A 5,911-nucleotide genomic window follows, 5' to 3' on the forward strand; every position below is an offset into this window, starting at 1 on the left:
TTTTCAGGTCTTGTAGAAATTGTCACACTGTTTTCCACAGAAGTTTTGTTTCCAGACGTTAAACTTTATTATAAGGTTACAATAATCAAAACAGCCTAGTATTGGTACAAGAACAGGCATATAGAACAATGAAACAGAATAGAGATTCCAGAAGTAAAACCTCAATTTCTCAACCAATTCATCTTTGACAAAACCTCCATTAACAACCACTGGGGGGAAGAGAATTTATTCAGTAAATGGTGCTTGGAAAACTGGCTGGCTACATGCAGGAGATTAAAACAAGACCCCTATCTGTCACTCTATGTAAAAATCAACTCTAAATTGATCAAAAACCTCAGTGTAAAACCTCAAACTACAAGGATATTAGAAAATGCAGGAGACACCCTAATGGAAATTGCAACTGGCAACTAATTCCTGATCAAAATCCCAAATGCCCATGTCATAAGAGACAAGTGGGACCTCATCAAACTGAAAAGCTTCTGCTAAGCAAAAGAAACCATCATGAAAGTAGGGAGACAGCCCAGAGAATGGGAAAAAATTATCTGCCAACCTATAATCTGACAAAGGTCTAACATCTAGGATCTGCAAGGAACTCAAATGTACCAATTCAAAAAGAAAAATGCCCTATTAAAAAGTGGGCAAAATATATGAATAGACACTTTTCAAAAGAAGACATATGAACAGCTAACAGACGTGAAAAATTGCTCAGCCTCACTAATCATCAAATCAATGCAAATTAAAACCACACTGAGATACCACCTACCTCCAGTCAGGATGGTTATCATCAATTACTCAAAAAACAGCAGATGCTGGAAGACATCCAGGAAAAGGGGAATACTTCTACACTTTCATATACTTTTATGTTGATAGATATTTTCCTTTTGCTTCCAGGTGTAGACATCACTTAAGGATTTCTTATAGTACTTACCTTTTGATGAGTACCCTCAGCTTTGTCTTACCTGAAAGGACTTTATTTCTTCTTCATTTTTGAATTATAACTTTACTAGGTTTAGTACCCTTTGGTGTCAGTTTTTGTTTGTTTTTTGTTTTTTACCTTTAGCAATTTGAATATAGCATCCCATTATTTCCTGGCTTGTAAGGTTTCTACACTAATAGGGACATAGACCATTAGTCTGATAGGGGTTTACTCATAAGTGACTAGACATATTTCTATTGCTGTTTTTAGAATTATTTCTTTGTCTTTGACTTTTGACAGTTTAACTATAATGTTCCATGGAGAAGACTTTTTCCAATTGTATCTGCTTAGAAATTTCAGAGTTTCCTGTATCTGGATATCTAAATCTCTTTCCAGACTTGGGGAGTTTATAATTATTATTTTTGTTAAATACATTTTCTAATCTTTAGTTTCTCTGTACTTTCTGGAACTCAAAATATTCAAATACTTCATCACTTTATAATGTCCCATATATTATGAAGCCTTTGCTCATTCTTTTTGGCCTGACTGGGTTATTGAAAAAGACCTCTTTTCAAATTCTGAAAATCTTCTGTTTTATCCAATCTAATGTCGAAGCTTTCAAATGTATTTTGCAGTTTATTCAATGAACTATTCAGATCCAGAATTTCTGCTTGAATCTTTTTTTATATAACATTTATCTATTTGACAAATTTCTCATTCATATACTTGTTTTTCTGTTTTCTTTGTATTCTTTTCCTGAGTTCTCTTCTATCTCACTGAGCTTCAGTAATATTGCTTTAAATTCTGTTTCCAGGATTTTATAAATTTCTTCACTGGAATCTGTTGCTGGAAAATTATTGTGTTTCTCTGGAGGTACCATATTTTCTTGCTTTTTTGTGTTTCTTACATGCTTACATTCATATCTATGTATCTGGTGTAACACTCATGTCTTCTAAATTTTTTGAATTTGGTTTTGTAGTGGAAGACTCTTTTCTGAAAGTGTATTATGGTGTTGGTCAGGTAAAGGGCACTTTATCTTTGATTCTGAGTATGTGCAGTAGCATGATCTCCATATGGTTTTTCTAGTTATAAACAGTGTCAATCATGTCTGTAATTTTATCAGTTTCTTGGGGTATAGTTGTTAGCGAAGGTGGTGGTAAATGTTTGCTGGAGAAAAAGACATCGGGTGGGCAGGTCCTTAAGCCCCAGTGGTGGTACCAGGATATCCAGTATGTCTTTCCTTGTGGCCTAGGGCTACGTATGCTGGTACTACTGTTAGTGGATCCAAGTGGCTTGATGCTTTTGCCTCCAGGTGACTTGCTCATATACTGACAGTTGCAACAATAGGCTAAGCAGAAGGGTGGGTCCTTGGAATCCTGGGCTGATGAGTGTGGTGTAGCTATGGTAGTAGCAGTGAAGGCACATGTGGCCTGAGCTGGAGTGGGTAATGACTGGGATGGACTGTGATGACCAGGGTCCAGAAATAAAGGTGACACATGCAGGTGGCTGCCAACTATGATGGAGGCAACAGATTGGGCAGGTTCATCCTCAAGCTCCCAGGACTCGTACTTAGGTGTGAACTGAGGTGGGATTGGGACATGAAAATCCCCAGGCCCCTGGATAGCGCTCATGGGGAAAGAGTGGAGCCAAGTCAGGCAGGTCTGTGTTATGCAAAGGGGGTAATATCAAGACACCCAGCAAACAGTTCCAAGGGGTGTGGGCAGAAGCTGAACTGTGTCTCTGCTGCTGGGAAAGACAGTTTCTTTCAGTGGAAACAATTGTAAAGAGGCAGCTGGGATTGTAGTAGGTGGCTATATACAAGGTAGCCTTTCCTCAGGGTGTTTACAAATATTTGGCAGCCCTGCTACTAAGGGTAGCAGGGCACTCCTATGGTTCACAAAATGGTCCTGATCCAGCAACCAGTAGTGGTGGCCGGCTGCTGATGGGGGATGTCAATGGGGCTCCAGGGATGTGGAGATGCAGGAGTTCTTGGGCCTCAAAGCAGGATGCAGTCCAATGGGGACTGGGCTCCCAAAATGACTTCTTGTTGCAACTCCGTAGGATTCAAGGAGTGTGTGCGCGCCAGTGAGTGCTCTCTTTCTGGAGCACTGATGTAATACAGTCTCCTGGCAACTTTCTATGTTAGTTTTAGGACCCACGTGGATTGAAGTACTTTCCCATGACTAAAATAGTAGGAATCTGCAGTGGAAATGTAGACTTTTGGGGGTCACTCACTTACCCTTTCTCTGCATAAGGGAGCCTTTTTTAGTTCCCAGACAATTTCCACCAAGCAGCCTGTCTCACTTCTCTTTCCTTCTTTGATTAGGAGTTTCCTGTCATTTCCCTGTTGAATTCTGGTGTTCTCTCTTAGGTAATCTGTTCAAAGTGTGATTGATTTTCTATTCATTATTTGGGTTATTTTTTGTCAAGGAAGTGTCAGATACTTTTAATCCGCCATCTTGAAGTTTCCCATTTCTTTATTAAGAGGAGTGGCAAAAGAAGAATAGAATACAAGTATAAGTGAACCCACAAAGTTTAAGCCTTTGTTGTTCCAGAGTCATCTGTATTTTATTTTTTTCTAAAAGCACTTCCCAGGCTATACAAATCTGAATAAATATCTTTCTTTTAACTACTATAGAAACTATTGCCTATGCAGTTATTTAGCCATTGCACATGCAATGTCATGCATTAGTTTCATTTTATGCAAGCAGCTATTTAAATCTACTGCTGTTTAGTTTTCTTAAATTACTTTATGGAAGATTTTATACTCTTGGCACACAGTAGGCATTCAAAAAAATGACTGGCAGAAGTTACTATTTTAAAATGTACCTTTTTAGAAGGAAATTTCATTACTATAGAATATGGTTTCCTGAATATTAATGATAAAAATATAATTGAAGATAAAAGAGTAGAGGGTTATATTTATAATTAGTTCTTAAGAAAATGAATCAAGGGTAACAGTATTTTCTTAAATCAGAAGTTTTAAATATTTAATTGTATAAGTTAAAATTTTTGGAAAGTACTATAAAATACTTATTTTAAATTTAGAACTATATATTTTAAAACCTTTTAAAAAAGAAATCATATTTTGTTGAATAATATTTAGCCATAATACAGAAAATAAAGCATGATTTTAATACAAAAATCTGATTTATGATAGCATAAATTATTTATTAGCATTAATTGAGTAAAATAATGCAGGTTACTCTCCAAATATAAAGACAGAGGGGAAAAGAATGGTAGGCAATTTAGTAGGCTATGAAAATGGTCTAAAAGAGAATCATCTTATATTCATCTTATAAAGCAGTACATAATATGCACTTTTTTTTTTTTTTACAAATCTGAAATATATTTTAAAGCAGTGTCTACATATATTATCTCACTGAAAAATATGTTTTGTATCAACGTGTTTTTTTTTCTAAATGCAAAACTTTGGACTAAAAATAAAAATCTTTGCTATTCTACAGATATTATATAAATTAGTGTTAGATTTATGAAGAGTTTTCACCTTTCAATAGTTGCAATTTTAAGTGAATGTAAATAAAAGTTGCCAAGATGTCATGGGCCACATTTATTTCAATTCACACAACTTCAGGTGCTGGCCAAAAAAACAACTTTTTTTTTTAATACTTGTGTATGATACAAAAGAAATTTCATTAATAAATAATTATTGCCACCTATTATGTATCAACCAATGTGTTTGGCACTGGGACCCTCAAGAACTTCACAATCATCAGATAAAATATGAAAGACTCCATGTCACAAAATCTAAATAGAAAAAGCATGCACTTCAGTGAGAGCAATAGGCATAGTGAATTGTAGTTGGGAAGAAAATGGAGTCAAGAAAACCCTCCAGGAGAAGGTAATGTCTGACCACATTTTAGAGTATGAAGGAGAAGCTGGAAAGGAGTGGATAGGTGTTCACAAAGAGTTGCACATAGATAAAAGGTTAGGAAGAGACAAATGACCATATGGAAAATATATCATTTATATGCAAAAGAGTGTATAAATTATCTATAGAGTTTAAAAGAGCAAGTTTTAAAATAAACTCATATTACTACTCCTCATCACTTTTAGAGTGTAGAAAATTGCTGATAAAGAAATGTGAGAAAATAAGGACATCTGCTTAATGGTGTACTGTGTTTTATTTGCATGCAGGAGGCAGTAGACCTAAGAGAGGTGGCTTTCTTTTTTGTTATACAGAATCTTTATAGATCAGTTTTGATAATGGCCATAGGAGTGATTAAGGGCTAGAAAATTTTAAGATGAGATGATACTAGTTGAAAGTAAATGCAAGCACATACTATTTGAGATTTTGCCAGATGTAAATCAGAGAGGAAGAAGTGACTTCCAGCAAGATGGTGACAGCACAAGTGGGACTATGAGAATCTCTGGGAAAGTGAGTTGCCATTAACACTCTTGCTTTCCTCACCCTCTCGCCAGCAGTGCCAGTCTGAGGCCTGGAGGCCCACGGTCCCATGTACCACTCGGCTGCCACGGCTGCCACTGCTGTCACCACCGCTGTTCCACCCCAGGTGGCCCGAACTCCCTCCCCAGTTACAACGCTCCACCCAACCCCAAGCCGCCGCCGCCTGAGGAGGCCCTCGGCTCCCACCCGTGGAGCTCCAGGTTCCCTTGCCGGCTACACTGCACTGCGTGGCACCAAGCTGCCTGTGGAGGCCCTAGGCTACTGCCACATAGAGCTCTGGTCTCCCTCCCTGGTTGCACTGCCACACCCCGCCCCAAGCCACTGCTGCCCAGGGAGGCCCTTGGCTCTCAGCGCCATAGAGCTCCAGGTTTCCTCTCTGGCTGCAACACCCCACCCCAAGCCACTGCTGCCATCCATGGAGGCCTTTGGTTCCCACCCCGCAGAGCTCCAGGCTCCCTCCCTGGCTGCAGTGCTCCATCCCACCCCAAGTCGCCTCTGCCAGGAGTGACCCTCAGCTCCTGCCCTACAGAACTCTGGGCTCCTTTCCTGGCTGAAGCTCCGCACCC

This window comes from Carlito syrichta, unplaced genomic scaffold (assembly GCF_000164805.1).
Source record: "Carlito syrichta isolate Samal-C Ts95f unplaced genomic scaffold, Tarsius_syrichta-2.0.1 Scaffold302281, whole genome shotgun sequence".
In the NCBI taxonomy this organism is placed as follows: Eukaryota; Metazoa; Chordata; class Mammalia; order Primates; family Tarsiidae; genus Carlito; species Carlito syrichta.